This window comes from Macaca mulatta, chromosome 19, assembly GCF_049350105.2.
Source record: "Macaca mulatta isolate MMU2019108-1 chromosome 19, T2T-MMU8v2.0, whole genome shotgun sequence".
In the NCBI taxonomy this organism is placed as follows: domain Eukaryota; kingdom Metazoa; phylum Chordata; class Mammalia; order Primates; family Cercopithecidae; genus Macaca; species Macaca mulatta.
In genome coordinates, this window is record NC_133424.1 from 54,614,088 (window position 1) to 54,637,054 (window position 22,967).

Consider the following 22,967-nt stretch of genomic DNA (forward strand, 5'->3'; position numbering starts at 1 on the left):
TATCTTTAGGATAGTTTGCTCTTCCTGTTGAATTGATCCCTTTACCATTATGTAATGGCCTTCTTTGTCTCTTTTGATCTTTGATGGTTGAAAGTCTGTTTTATCAGAGACTAGTATTGCAAGCCCTGCTTTTTTTTGTTCTCCATTTGCTTGGTAGATCTTCCTCTATCCCTTTATTTTGAGCCTATGTATGTCTCTGCATGTGAGATGGGCCTCCTGAATACAGCAAACTGATGGGTCTTGACTCTTTATTCAGTTTGCCAGTCTGCATCTTTTAATTGGAATATTTAGTCCATTTATGTTGAAGGTTAATATTGTTATGTGTGAATTTGGTCCTACCATTGTGATATTAACTCGTTATTTTGTTCGTTAATTGATGCAATTTCTTCCTAGCCTCGATGGTCTTTACATTTTGGCATGTTTTTGCAATGGCTGGTACCGGTTGTTCCTTTCCATGTTTAGTGCTTCCTTCAGGGTCTCTTGTAAGGCAGGCCTGGTGGTGACAAATTCTCTAAGCATTTGCTTATCTGTAAAGGATTTTATTTCTCCTTCACTTATGAAACTTAGTTTGGCTGTATATGAAATTCTCGGTTTAAAATTCTTTTCAAGAATGTTGAATATTGGCCCCCACTCTCTTCTGGCTTGTAGAGTTTCTGCTGAGAGATCTGCTGTTGATGGGATTCCCTTTGTGGGTAACCCGACCTTTCTCTCTGGCTGCCCTTAAGATTTTTCCCTTCATTTCAACTTTGGTGAATCTGGCAATTAGGTGTCTTGGAGTTGCTCTTCTCGGGGAGTATCTTTGTGGCGTTCTCTGTATTTCCTGAATTTGAATGTTGGCCTGCCCTACTAGGTTGGGGAAGATCTGCATAATATGCTGCAGAGTGTTTTCCAACTTGGTTCCATTTTCCCCGTCACTCAGGCACCCCAATCAGACGTACATTGGGTCGTTTTACATAATCTCATACTTCTTGCAGGCTTTGTTCATTTCTCTTTCTTCTTTGTTCTTCAGATTTCTCTTCTCACTTCATTTCATTCATTTGATCCTTGATTGCTGATACTCTTTCTTCCAGTTGATTGAGTCGGTTACTGAAGCTTGTGCATTTGTCACGTATTTCTCATGTCATGGTTTTCATCTCTGTCAGTTCGTTTATGGCCTTCTCTGCATTAATTATTCTAGTTATCAATTCTTCCACTCTTTTTTCAAGATTTTTAGTTTCTTTGCGCTGGGTACATAATTCCTCCTTTAGCTTTAAGAAGTTTGATGGACTGGAGCCTTCTTCTCTCATCTCGTCAAAGTCATTCTCCATCCAGCTTTGATCACTTGCTGGCAATGAGCTGCGTTCCTTTGCAGGGGGAGATGCACTCTCATTTTTTGAATTTCCAGCTTTTCTGCCCTGCTTTTTCCCCATCTTTGTGGTTTTATCTGCCTCTGGTCTTTGATGATGGTGACGTACTGATGGGGTTTTGATGTGGGTGTCCTTCCTGTTTGTTAATTTTCCTTGTAACAGTCAGGACCCTCAGATATAGGTCTGTTGGAGATTGCTTGAGGTCCACTCCAGACCCTGTTTTCCTGGGTATCAGCAACAGAGGCTGCAGAAGATAGAATATTTCTGAACAGCGAGTGTATCTGTCTGATTCTTGCCTTGGAAGCTTCCTCTCAGGGGTGTACTCCACAGTGTGAGGTGTGGGGTGTCGGTCTGCCCTTATTGGGGATATCTCCCAGTTAGGCTAGTCAGGGGTCAGGGACCCACTTGAGCAGGCAGTCTGTCCATTCTCAGATCTCAACCTCCATGTTGGGAGATCCACTGCTCTCTTCAAAGCTGTCGGACAGAGTCGTTTGCATCTGCAGAGGTTTCTTCTGCTTTGTTGTTGTTGTTGTTGTTTAGCTGTGCCCTGTCCCCAGAGGTGGAGTCTACAGAGACAGGTAGGCCTCCTTGAGCTGCTGTGAGTTCCACCTAGTTCTAGCTTGCCAGTGGCTTTGTTTACCTACTTAAGCCTCAGCAATGGCGGGCAACCCTCCCCCAGCCTCGCTGCTGCCTTTCCGCGAGATCACAGACTGCTGTGCTAGCAATGAGGGAGGCTCCGTGGGCGTGCGACCCTCCCGGCCAGGTGTGGGATGTAATCTCCTGGTGTGCCCGTTTTCTAAGATCCTTGGTAAAGCGCAGTATTGGGGTGGGAGTTACCCGATTTTCCAGGTGTTGTGTGTCTCAGTTCCCCTGGCAAGGAAAAAGCATTCCCTTCCCCCTTGTGCTTCCCAGGTGAGGCGGTGCCTCGCCCTGCTTCAGCTCTCGCTGGTCGGGCTGCAGCAGCTGAGCAGCACCGATTGTCCTGCACTCCCTAGTGAGATGAACCCAGTACCTCAGTTGAAAATGCAGAAATCACCTGTCTTGTGTGTGGCTCGCACTGGGAGTTGGAGACTGGAGCTGTTCCTATTTGGCCGTCTTGCTCCGCACCCCTCCCATTGTTTGTTTGTTGACTTTCTGTATTGATGACCTATCTAGTGCTGTCAATGGAGTACTGAAGTCCCTCACTATTATTGTGTTACTGTCTACCTCATTTCTTAGGTCTAGTAGTAATAGTTATATAAATTTGGGAGTTCCAGTGTTAGGTGCATATATATGTAGGATTGTGATATTTTTCTGTTGGACAAGTCCTTTTATTATTATATAATGTCCGTCTTTGTCTTTTTTTAACTGCTGTTGCTTTAAAGTTAGTTTTTTCTGATATAAGAATAGTTAGTCCTGCTCACTTTTGTGGCCATTTGCATGGGGTGTCTTCTTCTACCCTTTTGCCTTAAGTTTATATGACCCTTTATGGTTAGGGGAATCTCTTGAGGGCGGTAGCTACTTGCTTGGTGCATTATTATCAATTCTGCAATTCTGTATCTTTTAAGTGGAGCATTTAGGCCACTTACATTCAATGTTAGTATTGAAATGTGAGGTACTGTTCCATTCATCCTGCTATTTGTTGCCTGGATACCTTGGTTTTATTCAGTTATTTATTGTATTTTTGTTTTATAGGTTCTGTGAGATTCATGCTTAAAGAGGTTCTGTGTTGATGTGTTTCCAGGATTTGTTTCAATATTCAGAACTCCTTTGCACAGTTCTTGTAGTGTTGGCTTGGTAGTGGCAAATTGTCTTAGCATTTGTTTGTCTGAAAAAGACTGTTATCTTTCCTTGATTTATGGACTTTAGTTTTGCTGGATATAAAATTCTTGGCTGATAATTTTTTTTAAGGAGGCTGCAGATAGGTATGCATGCTCATTTGAGGTGTTCTTCTGTTATCGAAGATTACTAAAATCACATGGGTTGAAAAGCATTTGGGATTATTTACTTAATTGAGTACTCATTTATTTTTATATTAATTTGATACCATGTATAAACACTATATAAACATAGATATGGACATATACATATATGTGATACAACATACAACATATACATGTGCACATAAAGATAGAGGGAGACAGAAATACTTTAGATTTTTGACTTTAAAACTTTATGCGTGGAACCCATAAAACTCACTATTTAAAGAAAAAGTTGTATTTAAATAGTGCTTTTGTAAATAGAAAAAGTTAACGTTTGTCTGAGGAAGCCCTTGCTGAGTTTTAGAGAAATTGGGTAGTAAATTTACATCTCAATGCAGAGAGAGAGCGAGATAGAAAGAAAGAGAGAGAGAATTTGGGTGTGTTCAAGGAAGATTAAAAATAGATGCCAGGGTAACACAACAATGATAGAAATTTATAACAGGATTTTATTAGGAGACCAATTTTATTGACATACATAGCTTTTATTTTAGTCTCTGTTTTCCAACTGTACTCCAGGAAACACACTACACAGGCTCCCTTCTTAAGTGCTGGTGGGCCACTGCACATGCAGACAGACCACTTTAAGGGAAGAATCAGGGGAAAAGAGATGCAGATTCCAGAATTATGCCAACATACCAAAGCCTAAGTCAAAGGTCAAACCACAGACGTGAAATCTCATCGCCTGTTTGGCCCTATTTTCAGTGTACTTTACTTTCTTTAATTTCTGCTCTAAAGCTTTTAAATGAACTTTCACTCTTGCTGTAAAACTTGCCTCAGTCTCTTCTTCTGCCTTATGACCCTTAGTTGAATTCTTTCTTCTGAAGAAACAAGAATTGAGACTGCTGCAGACATGTACAGATTTGCTGCCATTAATATACCTTAGTGCCATTCTACATGATAAAAAATATATATATTCATATATATGTATAAACATGTATGTATTCATAGAGACCTTGAATCTACATTCTTGTTGCACTTTATGTAAACAATTCAGGTATCAGACTGAAACTTATTTTGGAAATAAATTGGTCCCAAATGATTTCTATTTCATAAAATGGGAAACAGGAGGGGGAAAATTATTTTTCAGAGGAAAACAACAGAACAACAATTATTACATTTTATATTTGTTCATTCTTTTTTTGAATTTTGTTATTTACCTACAATTTTGACTGAATCCTAAATCTTTTCCTGTCCAGAAGTTTCATAACTAATGGTTTCAGATATTTCTTCAATTTTCCCTCCAAATTGGTGTATTATAAATTTGAACTGTGCTTTTCAATATTTTATCATTTTTTAAAATTACACGTTTAAGTTCTGGGATACATGTGCAGAACCTGCAGGTTTGTTACATAGGTATACACGTGCCATAGTGTTTTTCTGCAGCAATTAACCCATCATCTACATTAGGTATTTCTCCTAATGCTATTCCTCCCCTAGCCTCCCACCCCTCAACAGGCCCCAGTGTATGATGTTCCTCTCCCTGTGTCCATGTGTTCTCATATCCAACTCCCACTTATGACTGAGAACATGCAGTGTTTTGTTTCCTGTTCCTGTGTTAGTTTGCTGAGAATGGTGGTTTCCAGCTTCATCCATGTCCCTGCAAAGGACATGAACTCATCATTTATTATGGCTGCATGGAATTCCATGGTGTATATGTACCACATTTTCTTTATGTAGTCTATCATTGATAGGCATTTGCGTTGGTTCCAAGTCTTTGCTATTGTGAATAGTGCCACAATAAACATGCGTGTGCATGTGTCTTTATAGTAGAATGATCTATAATCATTTGGGTATATACCCAGTAATGGGATTCCTGGGTCAAATGGTATTTCTTGTTCTAGATCCATGAGGAATCGCCACACTGTCTTCCCCAATGGTTGAACTAATTTACACTCCCACCAACAGTGTAAAAGCATTCCTATTTCTCCACATCCTCTCCAGCATCTGTTGTTTCCTGACCTTTTAATGATCACCATTCTAACTGGCATGAGATGTTATTTCATTGTGGTTTTGATTTGCATGTCCCTAATTACCAGTGATAATGAGGTTTTTTTCATGTTTTTTGGTCACATAAATGTCTTCTTTTGAGAAGTGTCTGTTGATGTGCTTTGCCCACTGTTTGATGGGTTTTTTTTTTTTTTTTTTTTTTTGTAAATTTGCTTAAGTTTCCTGTAGATTCTGGGTATTAGCCTTTTGTCAGATGGGTAGATTAAAACTTGCGAGCTGAAAGTAGAAGACTTATATAAACTTCTGGAGAAATCATAGTAACTTATATATAAATAACCTTTATGCCTGCTGATGAGTAGACTACACAAAATGTACACATGAACACTGGATTCAGACTGCAATTCAGAGAATTGTGTCAGATTGCCATTGCAATTGGAAGATGCTTCAGAAACTCTAGAAAAGCTAGCTATAGACTGCTGCAGACATTACAGGTGAACCAACATGCAACTGAAAGGGTTAGAACGATGTTTGCCAAACACATTGCTCTAATTGAAGCAGCATTTGTGTGACTTTAATAAGGTTCCAGGATTATACTGTCCCTTTGTTGCTGTGACTTCCCTTTGCCCTTTTCTGATTTGTCTTCATGCCCTTTTCCATGGGACATGAATTCTTAAGAATGAGCCTTCCTAGTCATGTAGGATCAGATGAAACATACAGCCACAGGGGTCTTCTACAATGCTTTCTCTGAGAGCTTTTGAAGAATTTTGGGGCCAGGTGTGCTGGCACAGGCCTGCAATCCCAGCCCTTTGGGAGTCCAAGGCAGGAGGATCACTTGAAACCAGGAGTTTAAGACCAGCCTAAGCAACAAAGGCAGACCACATCCTTACTATACAAAATAAATCAAATTAGCCAGGTGCAGCGATGCATGCCTGTAGTCTCAGACACTTGGGAGGCTAAGGTGGGAGGAGCGCTTCAGCCCAGGAGTTCAAGGCTTCAGTGAGTACACTCTAGTCTGGGTGATAGGGCAAGATTGTGTCTCTTAAAAACAATACATAAAATTAAAAAAGAAAGAAAGAAGAGAAAAAGAGCGGGGTAAACAGGAAATCCAAAGATCTCAGGCATCTCTGGATGATTGTCTGAACAAATTATTTTTTCCTTGCTTCAAAACCTTTCAAGATGTTTATTTCTTTGTAAAAGAAAGACATGCCATTTGTAACTTTAGGTGAGTAATCAAAATCTAGCTCCTAAAACTCTCATTCTCTATTTTAACACTGTTTTAAGTCTCATTCTGATAATACTTATTTTCTAAGGCACACAATAAAGACAAGATTAGATCTATTGTTTTTCTACCCACTCCATCTCTTCCTACCTGCCTTCTCTCCTTTAATCAAGTGTATACATACTAAGCCTCCAGAAACCTCTTCAGAGAGAACACAAGCCACAGCAGTATTTTGAAACTCTTGTTTTTCCAGGTTGCTCCGTCAAGCTCTGGCTCAATAAAACTCACTTGGTCAAGACTCTTGCCTCAGTCTTTCATTCTGGATAACCACCATGAGTCCTGCAACGCCCTTTAGTAATCTATTGCCTGCCTAGTTGATGTGTGCCTCGGTAAGTCATGTCTTCGTGAGTCAAACACTCTTCTTCCTTTTCTGCCTTTCCCAACCATACCACTCAGTGCTGAGTGCTCTGATCTGACCCCAGCTCCCAGGTTCTTTGTATTGGTCTAAGAAAGCAAGACCAGGAAGGGCAGGTTGAGAAGGAAGTAAGAGGCCAACAGCCGTGGAATGTGGCAAGTGGGGCTGTCGTTGCTCAAAGCTACACTCCCTGGGTGCATTTTATGAATTTTTCTGGATTTGGAATCTTTTCCCTGTGTGTCTATCTAGAAACTCACCTTCCTCCTACTTTCTTCTCATTACACTTTGTGTTTCTAGTGCACTTGTTTCTGTCCGGAGAATGGCTATGCAAATTGTTGACAATAGAATAAAAAAGGACTTTTTGTGAGCCATTGAACCTGGCCTTTCTTTTTTCCAAAAAAGATTGAAGTTTCTAAAAGCTAGCTTTTATGCAGGGCTGTGCAGTTGTGAGTATAGTGTTAGGGAACAGGTGCATAAGTGAAGGATGAGACAGAAAACAAAATGCTGGCTGTCAAATCCTGAAAGGAAATGGGACAAAAATCATTTTTGAAAGTGGATGTCATTCAGGAGACCTTGTAAATCTAAGAATGTCCTCTTACCAGATGAAGTGGAGGATGAGGTTAAATTTTGGAGTTAGGTGAGAGTGGGCGCATACTTCTCTGCCACAGTTTTTTTTTTTTTTTTTAATCTGTAAAAATTAGGATGGTGGTAACTAGGAATTTTTTGTCATGACTGTAGCTACATGAAAAGCACTTAGGATGTGCCTGTTGCATAGTGAGTGCTGCGTTAGTGTGTGAGCTATTATAATTATGGGAATAGGCAAAGGTGCCACCCTGGCCATCCAGAATGTGGGGGTACTTTCCAGTCAGGGTCCAGGCAGACCAGCTGGAGTTGAAGCTGGTTAGTGGGGAAACTTAACTTCCAGGAGTATAAGAATTTAGGTGGAGTAAGTCATGCACAATATTCTGTAAACATTCCTTTACCCAAATGTAGGAATACTTAGAGTGGTGTGGCTTCCATGACAATCATTGTCTCCTGGGAATCTAAGAATGTGTCCTAGAGTTGAAAGGCTTTGATGTAAGCCAAACCCAGAAATAGGTTTCATGGCTGCCTTGCAGACAGCATTCATCTTGAGAAAGGAAAGCATTCCTCTTGCTAAAGGAATACCCTCTTCTGGCCCAGGCCATTATTTTTGTTTTTATACTATCCTAAGTTTTAAAGTGTAAGGAGAAAGACTGAAGAATAAAATAATGAAGTGCATGTATGAAATAACAGGGTAGAATTGAGACTGGTATGTGTAAGTTAAGAGAAATCACGTATAAATTTTGTGTGAACAAAAGAAGGATTTCTTGTTGCAAACAGACCTCTCCATATAAATAATACCCATTGCCTGGAGTGGATAGCAGACTCCATCACAAGAACACACCATCAGAGTCATGAGAGAATGGATAGTGTGGCTTCTTTAATTGGCAGGTTAGACTGAGAAAGCTATTGAAGAGAAAGGAGTTGAAGGAGGAGATGGGTGAAGGCAAGAAAAATGGGATGGTGAAAGGAAAGGACTGAAAGGAATGTTTACCCAGGGCTCCTCAGGCACCAGGCTGTGTGACTAATGTCTTACACATGTTAATTAACTCTTCCACTGTCATTTTCTGACGCAGTAAGAGTCAGCCTTACACTGCAGATGAGGAAAGAGGCTGAGGGAGGTCAAAGGAGTGTCCTAGGGTCATCCAGCCACTTCATAGCAGAGCTAGTATGTTTCACTGTGGTTTGTGCAGACAGAAAAGTGAGACATGGAAAGAAGGCAAACCATATTTTTGTTGTGGGTGATATTTATGAAAGTGACCTGTATGGGGCAGATTAGTGGCCTCTTAAAAGTGTCCACAGCCGGGCTGTGTGCGGTGGCTCACGCGTATAATCCCAGCACTTTGGGAGGCCGAGACGGGCAAATCAAGATGTCAGGAGTTCGAGAGCAGCCTGATCAATATGGTGAAACCCTGTTTCTACTGAAAATGCAAAAATTAGCTGGGCATGGCGGTGGATGCCTGTAATCCCAGCTACTTGGGAGGCTGAGGAAGGAGAATAATTTTAACCTGGGAAGTGGAAGTTGCAGTGAGCCGAAGTAACCCCGCTGCACTCCAGCCGGGACAGCATCAGTGAAACTCTGTCGCAAAAAATAAAATAAATAAATAAAATCCACATCCTAACTCTTGGACCACGTGCCTTTACTTTTCTTAGCAAAAACTATGTTCAATGGTGATGAAGTTGAGTATCTTGAGATGGAAAACTTATTTTGGATTATCTGGGTGGCTCCCAGTGTCATCATAAAGGTCCTTGTAAGTCAAAGAGAAAGGCAGGAGGGTCAGGGTGAGAATGATGCAGCCTCAGAGACTCCACTGGACATTGCTTGCTGTGAACATGTGTGACAAGACAAAATTACAACTAATTTAATTTTAGATGTAATTGGCTTTTACTTGTGTTTTATGAGTTGGGGCAGCTCTCCCTCTGTAGATACAGTGATAACTCCTCCTCGGCAATACAATTACAAAACAGTGGGTTTTGTCAAATGCGAATCAATAAACAAGGCCCTAGAAATAAATTGATTGGTTAATATCAGGGTACTTCAGGTCACTTTTTTTTTTTTGGTAAAAGTTAAAGCAGAGGTGACTTCATTATTATGCTCACTCAGGTAGACTGGAATCATCTTTTTACAGAAAAATATGATCTGTTTTGAGAGCTATCTGCTTCCTTAAAATTTCCGTGGGAGTATATAACATTTATCATGTGTGGCTCTATTTTGGAGTGTCTGTATTCTCACTTAGGTGAGGATATAACCAAAACTTAAAGCATTAACATTGATCTCAATAACCGTAATTTTAGGCTTCCATCAATTCTTTTCTTTTCTCTTTTTTCAATTTCCTTTGTCTTAAACATTTTTTTTTATATTTTATGTTCTAGGGTACATGTGCACAACGTGCAGGTTTGTTACATGTGTATACATGTGCCATGTTAGTGTGCTGCACCCGTTAACTCATCATTTACATTAGGTAATCTACTAATGCTATCCCTCCCCCCTCCCCACCACCCCACAACAGACCCCGGTGTGTTATATTCCCCTTCCTGTGTCCAAGTGTTCTCATTGTACAATTACCACCTGTGAGTGAGAACATAAGGTGTTTGATTTTCTGTTCTTGTGACAGTTTGCTGAGAATGATGGTTTCCAACTGCATCCATGTCCTCATGAAGGACATGAACTCATCCTTTATTATGGCTGCATAGTATTCCATGGTGTATATGTGCCACATTTTCTTAATCCAGTCTGTCATTGATGGACATTCGGGTTGGTTCCAAGTCTTTGTTATTGTGAATAGTGCCGCAATAAACGTCCGTGTGCATGTGTCTTTATAGCAGCATGATTTATAATCCTTTGGATATATACCCAGTAATGGGATGGCTGGGTCAAATGGTATTTCTAGTTCTAGATAGTCGAGGAATCGCCACACTGTCTTCCACAATGGTTGAACTAGTTTACAATCCCACCAACAGTGTAAAAGTGTTCCTATTTCTCCACATCCTCCCCAGCACCTGTTGTTTCCTGACTTTCTCATGATCGCCATTCTAACTGGTGTGAGATGGTATCTCATTGTGGTTTTGATTTGCATTTCTCTGCTGGCCAGTGATGACGAGCATTTTTTCATGTGTCTGTTGGCAGCATAAATGCCTTCTTTTGAGAAGTGTCTGTTCATATCTTTTCCCCCTTTTTGATGGGGTTGTTTGTCTTTTTCTTGTAAATTTGTTTGAGTTCCTTGTAGGTTCTGGATATTAGCCCTTTGTCAGATGAGTAGATTGCAAAAATGTTCTCCCATTCTGTAGGTTGTCTGTTCACTCTGATGGTAGTTTGTTTTGCTGTGCAGAAGCTCTTTAGTTTAATTAGATCCCATTTGTCAATTTTGGCTTTTGTTGCTCTTGCTTTTGGTGTTTTAGACATGTAGTCCTTGCCCATGTCTATGTACTGAATGGTATTGCCTAGGTTTTCTTCTCGGGTTTTTATGGTTTTAGGTCTAACATTTATGTGTTTAATCCATCTTGAATTAATATTTGTGTAAGGTGTAAGGAAGTGATCCAGTTTCAGCTTTCTACTTATGGCTAGCCGGTTTTCCCAGCACCATTTATTAAATAGGAAATCCTTTCCCCATTTCTTGTTTTTATCAGGTTTGTCAAAGATCAGGTGGTTGTAGATTTGTGGTATTATTTCTGAGGACTCTGTTCTGTTCCATTGGTCTATATCTCTGTTTTGGTACCAGTATCATGCTGTTTTGGTTACTGTCGCATTGTAATACAGTTTGAAGTCAGGTAGCCTGATGCCTCCACCTCTGTTCTTTTGACTTAGGATAGTCTTGGCAATGCGGGCTTTTTTGTGGTTCCATATGAACTTTAAAGTAGTTTTCTCCAATTGTGTGAAGAAAGTAATTGGTAGCTAAATGGGGAACGCATTGAATCTCTAAATTACCTTGGGAAGTATGGGCATTTTCACAATATTGATTCTTCCTATCCGTGAGCATGGAATGTTCTTCCATTTGTTTGTTTCCACTTTTATTTCATTGAGCAGTCGTTTTTAGTTCTCCTTGAAGAGGTCCTTCACATCCCTTGTAAGTTGGATTTCCAGGTATTTTATTCTCTTTGAAGCAATTGTAAATGCCAGTTCATTCATGATTTCACCCTCTGTTTGTCTGTTACTGGTGTATAAGAATCCTTGTGATTTTTGCACATTGATTTTGTATCCTGAGACTCTGCTGAAGATGCTTATCAGCTTCAGTAAATTGTGGGCTGAGACGATGGGGTGTTCTAAATATACAATCATGTCATCTGGAAACAGGGACAATTTGACTTCCTCTTCTCCTAATTGAAAACCCTTTTTTTCTTTCTCTTGCCTGATTGCCCTGACCAGAACTTCCAACAGTATGTTGAATAGGATTGGCGAGAGAGCGCATCCCTGTCTTGTTCCAGTTTTCAAGGGGAATGCTTCCAGTTTCTGCCCATTCAGTATGATATTGGCTGTGGGTTTGTCATAAATAGCTCTTATTATTTTGCGATACATTCCATCAATACCGAATTTATTGAGAGTTTTTAGCAAGAAGGGCTGTTGAATTTTGTCAAAGGCCTTTTCTGCATCTATTGAGATAATCATGTGGTTTTTGTCTTTGGGTCTGTTTATATGCTGGATTATATTTGTTGATTTTCATCTGTTGAGCCAGCCTTGCATCCCAGGGATGAAGCCCACTTGACCATGGTGGATAAGCTTTATGATGTGCTGTTCGATTCGGTTTGCCAGTATTTTATTGAAGATTTTTTCATCAGTGTTCGTAAAGGATATTGGTCTAAAATTCTCTTTTTTTCATTGTGTCTCTGCCAGGCTTTGGTATCAGGATGATGTTGGCCTCATAAAATGAGTTACGGGGGATTCCCTCTTTTTCTATTGATTGGAATAGTTTCAGACGGAATTTTACCATCTCCTCCTCGTACCTCTGGTAGAATTCGGCTGTGAATCTGTCTGGTCCTGGACTTGTTTTGGTTGGTAGGCTATTAATTATTGCTTCAATTTCAGAGCCTGTTATTGGTCTATTGAGGGATTCAACTTCTTCCTGGTTTAGTCTTGGGAGAGTGTATGTGTCCAGGAATTTATCCATTTATTCCAGGTTTTCTAGTTTATTTTCGTAAAGGTGTTTATAGTATTCTGTGATGGTGTTTTGTATTTCTGTGGAGTCAATGGTGATATCCCATTTATAATTTTTTATTGTGTCTATTTGATTCTTCTCTCTTTTCTTCCTAATTAGTCTTGTTAGCGGTCTATCAATTTTGTTGATCTTTTCAAGAAACCAGGTCCTGGATTCTTTGATTTTTTGAAGGTTTTTTTTGCGTCTGTATCTCCTTCAGTTCTGCTCTGATCTTAGTTATTTCTGGCCTTCTGCTAGCTTTTGAATGTGTTTGCTCTTGTTTCTCTAGTTCTTGTAATTGTGATGTGACATTAGGGTGTCAGTTTTGGAGCTTTTCTACTTTCTCTTGTGGGCATTTAGTGCTCTAAATTTTCCTCTACAAACTGCTTTCCATGTGTCTCAGAGATTCTGGTATGTTGTGTCTTTGTTCTCATTGGTTTCAAAGAACATCTTTATTTCTGTCTTCATTTCGTTATGTACCCAGTAGTCATTCAGGAGCAGGTCATTCAGTTTCCATGTAGTTTTGTGGTTTTGAGTGAGTGTCTTCATCCTGAGTTCTAGTTTGATTGCACTGTGGTCTGTGAGACAGTTTGTTATAATTTCTGTTCTTGTACATTTGCTGAGGAGTGCTTTACTTCCAACTCTGTGGTCAATTTTGGAATAAGTGTGATGTGGTGCTGAGAAGAATGTATACGTTGTTGATTTGGAGTAGAGAGTTCTGTCGATATCTACTAGGTCCGCTTGGTGCAGAGTTTGAGTTCAATTCCTGGATATCCTTGTTAACTTTCTGTCTAGTTGATCTGTCTAGTGCTGAAAGTGGGGCGTTAAAATCTCCCATTATTATTGTGTGGGAGTGTAAGTCTCTTTGTTCATCTCTAAGGACTTGCTTTATGCATCTGCGTGCTCCTGTATTGGGTGCATATATATTTAGGATAGTTAGCTCTTCCTGTTGAATTGATCCCTTTACCATTATGTAATGGCTTTCTTTGTCTCTTTTGATCTTTGATGGTTTAAAGTCTGTTTTATCAGAGACTAGGATTGCAACTCTTGCTTTTTTTTGTTCTCCATTTGCTTGGTAGATCTTCCTCCATCCCTTTATTTTGAGCCTATGTGTGTCTCTGTATGTGAGCTGGGTCTCCTGAATACAGCATGCTGATGGGTGTTGACTCTTTATCCAATTTGTCAGTCTTTGTCTTGTAATTGGAGCATTTAGTCCATTTACATTTAAGGTTAATATTGTTATGTGGGAACTTGATCCTTTCATTACGATGTTAGCTGGTTGTTTTCCTCATTAATTGATGCAGTTTCTTCCTAGCATTGATGGTCTTTACAATTTGCCATGTTTTTGCAGTGACTGGTACCAGTTGTTCCTTTCTATGTTTAGTGCTTCCTTCAGGATCTCTTGTAAGGCAGGCCTGTTGGTGACAAAATCTCTCAGCATGTGCTTGTCTGTAAAGGATTTTATGTCTCCTTCACTTATGAAGCTTAGTTTACCTGGATATGAAATTCTGGGATGAAAATTCTTTCCTTTAAGAATGTTGAATATTGGCCCCCACTCTCTTCTGGCTTGTAGAGTTTCTGCCAAGAGATCTGCTCTTAGTCTGATGGCTTCCCTTTGTGGGTAACCTGACCTTTCTCTCTGGCTACCCTTAAGATTTTTTCCTTCATTTCAACTTTGGTGAATCTGGCAATTATGTGTCTTGGAGTTGCTCTTCTCGAGGAGTATCTTTGTGGCATTCTCTGTATTTCCTGAATTTGAATGTTGGCCTGCCGTGCTACATTGGGGAAGTTCTCCTGGATAATATGCTGCAGAGTGTTTCCAAGTTGTTCCATTCTCCTAGTCACTTTCAGGTACACTAATCAGATGTAGATTTGGACTTGTCACATAGTCCCAAATTTCCAGGAGGCTTTTTTCATTTCCTTTTACTCTTTTTTCTCTGAACTTCTCTTCTCGCTTCATTTCATTCATTTGATCTTCACTCACTGATATCTTTTCTTCCAGTTGATCGAGTTGGTTACTGAAGCTTGTGAATTTGTCACGTAGTTCTCCTCTCATGGTTTTCATTTCTATCAGGTCATTTAAGGACTTTTCTGTATTGGTTATTCTAGTTAGCCATTTGTCAAATCTCTTTTCAAGGTTTTTAATTTCTTTGCGCTGGGTTCGTACTTCCTCCTTTAGCTCTGAGAAATTTGATTGTCTGAAGCCTTCTTCTCTCAACTTGTGAAAGTTATTCTTTGTCCAGCTTTGTTCCATTGCTCTCAAGGAGTTGCGTTCCTTTGGAGGGGGAGGGCACTCTGGTTTTTAGAATTTTCAGCTTTTCTGCACTGCTTTTTCCCAATCTTTGTGGTTTTATCTACCTTTGATCTTTGATGGTGACATACAGATGGGGTTTTGGTGTGGATGTCCTTTCTGTTTGTTAGTTTTCCTTCTAACGGTCAGGACCCTCAGCTGCAGGTCTGTTAGAGTTTGCTTGAGGTCCACTCCAGACCCTGTTTGCCTGGGTATCAGCAACAGAAGCTGCAGAAGAGTGAATATTGCTGAACAGCCAATGTTGCTGTCTGATCGTTCCTCTGGAAGCTTCATCTCAGAGGTGTACCCGGCCCTGTGAGGTGTGGGTTATCAGTCTGCCCCTAGTGGGGATGTCTCCCAGTTAGGCTACTCAGGGTCCAGGGACCCACTTGAGCAGGCAGTCTGTCTGTTCTCAGATCCAAAAGTCTGTGCTGGGAGAACTACTCTCTTCAAAGCTGTCAGACAGGGACATTTGCATCGACAGAGGTTTCTGCTGCCTTTTGTTTGGCTATGCCCTGTCCCCAGAGGTGCAGTCTATGCAGGCAGGCAGGCCTCCTTGAGCTGCGGTGGGCTCTACCCAGTTCAAGTTTCCTGGTCACTTTGTTTACCTACTTAAACCTCAGCAATGGCAGGTGCCCCTCCCCCAGCCTCGCTGCTGCCTTGCAGTTAGAACTCAGACTGCTGTGCTAGCAATGAGGGATGCTCTGTGGGTCAGCGATCCTCTGAGCATGGCCCAGGGTATGATCTCCTGTTGTTCCATTTGCTAAGACCCTTGGTAAGGCGTCGTACTAGGCTGGGAGTCAACTGATTTTCCAGGTGTTTTTCATGGTTTCCCTTGGCTAGGAAAGAGAATTCCCTTCCCCCTTACACTTCCTGGGTGAGGAGATGCCGCACCCTGCTTTCGCTCTCACTTGTTGGGCTGCACCCACTGTCCTGCGTCCACTGTCCAAGCTTATAGAGCTTCAGCAACAGAGCTGTTCTTGTTCTTAATGATTTCAGTGGAGAAAATTGCATTGGAAAAAGTAAAAGAATTCAGGGTCCAGTCCAGTCTACCAGTGGATTAGAAATACTCAAAGATAATGAACAGTGGTTCAATTTGGTAACAGGTGTACTATAGTTTTTCTTTTTAACATAATTTTTATCTACATAGGAGTCTCTATTTTTATGAAAGATAATTCCAGTAGGATGAATTAGTTTGCAAAATAGGTTGAGTCTCACCGAACTTGCCTAGATTTTTTACCTAAGTGCAGCAAGTGTAGCAATGGACCATAGACACCCTTTTTAAACTTTGCATTGCTAGAAGTTTTATAAAACTCTCAGATTAAACTTTCAAAAACCTTTTGAGACTAGGAAGCCAAATCAAGGCCATCTTCAGACTTTCCCTGCATTCCCTATGGGTTTATTCTATGTATATTGTCAAATAGAACATCCCAGTCAAAGCCTTGGTAACATAACCAATGTTTTTGAATGTGTCCTGTTATAAAGAGAGAAGATTCTTATTGAACTTGTGCAGATAACTTTATTACTATAAGCATATGAATCCTCATGAATAGTTTCCCAATTCTGGGGCACTCATATTGGGAGCAAAAGCAAATGTTTCAATTTTTGTTCACAAAAGTATACTTTAGTAAATTGCTGTGAAGTATAAAGAGCTTAAAAGAGAAAGTTCATAAATCTGGAGAAGAAAAGATTCAAAGAATCAGCACATTTTCAAATAAAAAATTATGAAAACGTTATTGTTTTGATTATTTAGTACAATAAAACTGAGGTTTTTTTCTTCTTTGTCTTGAATTTCTTGAAGGTATCAGCCTGTTCATTAAAATTTTGAAAGTTCTCAGAGAGTCCAGTGGTATGATCTTGAAGTTATCAGAAACTTGTATTCAAGAGTTGTTGTCAGAGTCTTTTCCATACATCTCGTTGAAGAAAAAGCAATTTTGGACTGTAGCTGAATATGAATACTTTGAGGAAGAATCAAAGCAACTGTCTGGGAATGACAAAGATTTAAAATGACTCTGGTGAAAAATCTAATGAGATTTATATTCGGTTTATTATGGTAAAGACACAGCTCACATAGAAATCTAGTTACTTCTGTGGCATACGACACTATGACTGATAACATATTCAATTTCCAGAAATTTCATATAGTGTTTAGAATATTCATTTTTTTGAACTTTTTTATTTTTATTTTTTGAGATGGAGTCTTGCTCTGTCGCCCACGCTGGAGTGCTGTGGCATGATCTATGCTCACTGCAAGCTCCGCCTCCCAGGTTGATGCCATTCTCCTGCCTCAGCCTCCGGAGTAGCTGGACTACAGGCGCCTGCCACCACACCTGGCTAATTTTGTTTTTGCATTTTTAGTAGATTCGAGGTTTCGCCGTGTTAGACAGGATGGTCTCGATCTCCTGACCTCATGATCTGCCCACCTCTGTCTCCCAAAGTGCCGGGATTACAGGCGTGAGCCACTGCGCCCAGCCTAGAATACTCATATTATTAAAATTCCCATAAATATTATTTAGAGAAGGTTTAGCATCACTTATCACTCATTTGAAAACACTTTGTATATATATTTTAACATATAAAATAAGGTGGCTTTTCCATTCAGCTTCTGTTTCCTAACTGGATTACTGAGTTCTTGATGTAACCCCTTAATAATTAGGGCCAAAAAAGTATAGTCTTATGTATGTTGAAAAAGGTCCTTAGGTCATTCCGGTACTTCTAGCTGAAAATCATTGATTTAGTTTTAAGTTCTACCTATTACAACAAGAGTTCTCCATCCTTGTTACATGTTAGTAGTGTCAGGGAAGACTTAAAAATTACCAGTGCCTGGGTCCCTCTCCAGACCTTGAAACTGGAACTCATGAGTGGGGCTTGAGCATCCACTTTTAAAAATGTTTTCCAGTGATTCCAATGTCTAGCTATATTTTCCATCAGATTTCTCTGATTTCTTGTGGCCTTCACTTTTTTTCTATTTTGGTATGATGATTATTTTCAGGTCTCATTTCCTGTCTTAGGCTTTATATCCCCTGGGGTAGCGACCTTGCCATCTTCATCTCTGTATCTTTTTTGAACACATGAATTGGCCATCAGGAAAAGGTCTCAAGCACACATAGGTTTTGTTCTGAGTCTCAGGTTCACAGGCTAATCCTAAAGTCTTTGTTCTCCACGAAGTCAGAGATTGCTTGTGATGAAGGGTGTGGTTAAGTCTGTAGTGCAGATGGTGGAGGGGAGTTCACCTTGTTTTCAGGCTTAGCATTGGGACTAAGAATTTTATGTCTATATGGGTGAAGGGGCAGGGATGTGTAGGAAGACAGTTCTGATTAAGATGGAGGAATTATACTAGGAAGTAGAGGTAAAGGAAGTGAGAAGGATTAGCAAATAGAAGAAATGTGAACTTACAAAGAGGCTAGAGTAGACCCTTGGAGATTCTTGTTTAAGTGAATTAACTAGATTTTAGAAAGGTTATGAGGCAGTCATATGCAAGGATGGTTTCAAAGTCTGGAGACAAGAAGTCAAGCAACACTTTGAGAAGTGGTTGGTCTTTATGGGAATGGAGAGAATTACACTATTGAGAGATGTGAAAAATAATGAAGAGGGTTTCACAATGTGAAATTGTGTTTCTCGTTTGAATCTGAGAAACAAATGAGCAGAGGCTGGAGATAATTATGTCTAAAAGATAGTGGGGTACAGGGAGCATAAAGGTCAGGGAGAAAGGGAACTGCAGGAATTAGTGCTGAGAAACAGGAGTTTGGTGGAGGAAGGAGGAGATCCAGTCCCAGATACAGGCAAATAAGTATTTTCCCTTTCCCAAGCATGGCAGTCAGCCCTGCAGGAAACAGGACAAGAGAAAAGGACATCATACCTGCCAGTCTTCCTGGAATACAGAAATGACATCATGGTTGTTGTTTCGGAATAACCCAAGATAGATATCCTCTTCCTAAAGGAGCTGTCATGGAAAGAAAGAAAACAAGGAATGGAGGTGATGTTATTTTACTGGGGGAAGCCTCAGGAACAAGCATGTAACACGAGGTACTCTATAATTGTTTCTTCAAATAATATATTATTTCTGTTGTAAAGTTGATGGGAGATGGTTATATTCTTGCAGATTTTTTCCCCTCTCACCATGTTTCTAAGTTGGTGATCAGTCCTCTGTCAATTCTCAACAGCACACGATATTTCAGAAGGGTTTCAGATGGGAGAAAGGCTGATTGCTATTTTCTATGTCGTTAGAACTTTCCACTTTCCCACCTTTTCATGGTTGCATCTTTTTCTCAGTGTCTCTGTGGTGGCAGCCATGAATGAGACCCTGCCGGGTCTTCATGGCAGGGACATGATTGACAGAAGGCCCAGGTCAGTGCATTTCAAATTCACCAAGTCCTTTGCACAGAAAGCTTCCTTCCCACAGGCTCCCAGCAAGGGTGTGAAAGCAAGCCTAGTTCTCTGAGGCTCTGTTTAACTTTAATGGGAAACTGGTTGGAGGACTCCCCATCAGCCATGCAAAAACTCTCTTAGAACTGTATTAATACCTAAAACTTCTTTCTCTTTCTTTTTCACAGGAGTCTGCTTTGCATAGGGGTCTGTGAGTTCTCCCATACTACCTTCATGCCTGCCCCACATTCCCTCAGAGGTGTCTTCCCTGATAAATTATCTTATATGTCTAATCCCATCCTGGATGCATCTCAGTTGGTAAAAACTAACATACCAGGTTTGATTCTTTGCACTTAGTTTGCTTGCTTTCTCTCTCACAAGTAGTCAGGAACCATGTCCTAGTGTTTTATGTGTTACCTCTTTTTCTACATATATATGGAAACAGGTACTGTTGAGGGGCACATCCTATGTGCCAGGCCCTTTGCTAAATGCTTTACCTGTACTTCATTTAATTCACACAGTAACCCTGTCAAGTGGATAGTATTTCCATTTTGCCGATGAAAAGACAGAAACTTAGAGTAGTGTAAAATCTTTCCTGGTGTCGTATGGCTAGTAATAGGTGGATCTGAGATTTGATGCTGGGACTATTTGACCTCAAGGCTAATGATGATGGTAGTAATATAGCAGCTGACATTGGTTCGCCTGTGTGTGGCATCTTGTTTCATTGACTGCATGAAACCTTTAAAAGAATGGTATGAAGCAAGCTCCCTCATACTTCAGGATTTGAAAGAAGAACAAACTAAACCCAAGCACAGTGAATGAAGGAAACAATAAGGATTAGAGTGGATAAAAATAAAATGGAGAATGGTAAAAGAATAGAGTAAATTAATGAAACCAAAAGTTGATTCTTCAAGTTAAAATCAACAAAATTGACGACCATTAAGTACACTGACTAAGAAAAAAGAGAGATTAAAATTACTAAAATGAGAAATGAAAATGGAGTCTGAATATGACAGGTCATAGTTTAATCCTAGCACTTTGGAAGGTCACAATGGGAGGATTTCTTGAGGCCAGGTGTTTGAACCAGCATAGGTAACCTGGGGAGACCCAGTCTCTACAAAAAAAGAAATAAAAATCAATTAGCTGGGCATATTAGCATGTATCTGTATTCCTAGTATCTTGGGAGGCTGAAGAAGTAGAATTGCTTGAGCCCAGAAGGTTGAGGCTATGGTAAGCCATAATCATACCACTGTATTTCAGCCTGGGCTAGCGTACAGAGTGAGAGCCTGTCTCTCTCTCTGAAGGAAAGAAAGAAAGAAAGAAAGAAAGAAAGAAAGAAAGAAAGAAAGAAAGAAAGAAAGAAAGAAGAAAAAAGAAAATGAAGTGATTACTACCAATTCTAATAAAATGATTATGAAATTGCTGGAAATAATTGTATGCCAATAAATTGGATAACCTAGATGAAATAGACAAATTCCTAGAAAAACACAAAAATATGAATAGAGCTATAATCAGTAATAAGATTGAATCAATGAAAGCATTTGATGAAATTCAATGTTTTTTCACAGTAACAACATTCTAACTAAGAATGGAAGGAAACCACCTCAACATAAAGGCAATATGTGAGAAACCCAATACTAACATCATACTCAATGGAGAAAGACTGAAAGTTTTCCCTGTATGAGCAGGCACAAGACAAGGATGCTGCTTTTGACACTTCTATTCAATGTAGTATTGAAAAATCGAGTCAGAAAAATTAGGCGAGAATTTTTAAAAAGACATTCAAATTGGAAGAAAGAAGTAAAATTATTTCTGTTCGCAGATAACTTGAACTTACATGTAGAAAATCCTAAAGATGGAACAAACTTATTAGAATTAATAAATGAATTCAGTAATGTTGCACAATACAAAATCATCATTCAAACATCAGTCGTATTTCAATACACTAACCATGAACAATCTGAAGGGAAATTAAGAAAATATTTTTAATTTGTATTAATATCACAAAGAATAAAATATTTTAGGAATAAGTTTAACCAAAGAGGTGAAATGATTATACCTGAAATCCATAAAATATTGCTTAATGATGACATCAATAAATTGAAAAACATTTTGTGTTCATAAATTAGAAGACTCAATATTGTGAGGAGGACAATGCTACCCAAAGTGAGCTCCAGATTCAATACACTTCCTATCAGAATCTCAGTGACAGTTTTGCAGAAAAAGAAAAATCTGTCCTAAAATTTATATTGAATCTCATGACTCTAAATAGACAAACAACTCTGAAGAGTAAAAATGAAGCTGGAGGACTCACTCTTCCTGATTTCAGCATTTGCTACAAAGCCCCAGTAACCAATACATGGTGGTACTGGCATAAAGGAGGACATAGAAATTAATGAAATTGAAGAGAGAGCCCAGAAAGAAATCCTTGCATATATGACCAAATGATTTTCATGGAGTGTGCCAAGATCGTTCAATGGGGAAAGGACAGTATTCTCACCAAATGACATTGGGAAAGCTGGATATCCAAGGGCAAGAATGAGTGGAACCTTTACCTAACACCATATACAAAAATTAACCCACAATAGATCAACGATCTAAATGTAAGAGCAAAAACTATACCACTCCTAGAAGAAAAGGTAGAAGAAAATCTTTATGATATTGGATTTCACAATGATTCCTTGGTTGTAACAACAAAAGAATAGGCAACAAATAAAATGGATAAATTGGACTTCATAAAAACCAAAACCTTTTATATATCTAAGAACATTATCAAGAAAGTAAAAAAGGAACCCATGAAATGAGAAAAATATTTGCAAATTATATGTGTGATACCTAATTAATTTCTAGAATACATGAAAAACTACAAGTCAACAACAGCAAACATCCAAAAACCCAATTAAAAAATGAACAAAGGATTAAAGCAGAGTTTTCACCAGGGAAGATATACAAATATCCCATAAGTCCACACAAATTTCCTCAGCGTCACGAATACTTAGAGATATGCAAATCAAAACCACAATGTGACACCATCTCACACACTTTAGGATGGCTTTGATAAACAACATAAAACAACAAGTGTTTGTTTTTTGATAAGCAACATAAAACAACAAGTGTTTTCAAACAGTTGGAAAAATTGGAGCTCTAGTGCATTGCTGATGGGAATGGGAAATGTTACAGCCACTGTAAAAAGTGGTGTGGCTGTTTCTCAAAAAATGTAAACAATAAATTACCATTTGATCCAGCAATTCCACTTCTAGACATACTCCCTATAGAATTAAAAGAAATTTGAACAAATGTTTGCACATTGATGTTCAGAGAAGCATTACTCACAATAGCAAAAAAAAGGAAACAACGGAAAGTCCATTGAAAGATAAGTGGGTAGGCAAATGAGGTATATCTATACATCAAAATGTTATTCAACCTTAACAAGGAATAAAATTCCAATACATCGTGCAAAATGGATGAACCTTGAAGACATTATGCTAACTGAAATAAGCCAGACACAAAAGGATAATTATTTTATAATTCCATTTATAAAAGATAGAATAGCCAGTTACATAGAGACAGAAAGTAGAATGGTGGGTGCTAAGACTTAGGGGGAGAAGGAGTGAGGGTTACTGTTTATTGGGTACAGAGGTTTAATATGGTAAAAGGAAAAAGTTCTGGAAATGGATAGTGTGATGGTTACACAACACTAAATTGCACACTTA

At 39.3% G+C, this 22,967-nt stretch overlaps 2 long non-coding RNA genes across 2 annotated transcripts in view; one reads left to right on the plus strand and one right to left on the minus strand.

Moving 5' to 3' along the window:
• Nucleotides 1-8,426, plus strand: part of LOC144337543 (uncharacterized) — a 40,603-nt gene extending 32,177 nt beyond the window's left edge. Inside the window, exon 4 of the long non-coding RNA XR_013410749.1 lies at nucleotides 6,727-8,426. This is a non-coding gene — a long non-coding RNA (uncharacterized LOC144337543). The remainder of the gene's footprint in view (nucleotides 1-6,726) is intronic.
• The window catches only part of LOC144337559 (uncharacterized), a 30,784-nt gene extending 9,771 nt beyond the window's left edge, over nucleotides 1-21,013 (minus strand). Inside the window, exon 1 of the long non-coding RNA XR_013410767.1 lies at nucleotides 17,297-21,013. This is a non-coding gene — a long non-coding RNA (uncharacterized LOC144337559). The remainder of the gene's footprint in view (nucleotides 1-17,296) is intronic.
• Between the last annotated feature and the right edge of the window lie 1,954 nt (nucleotides 21,014-22,967).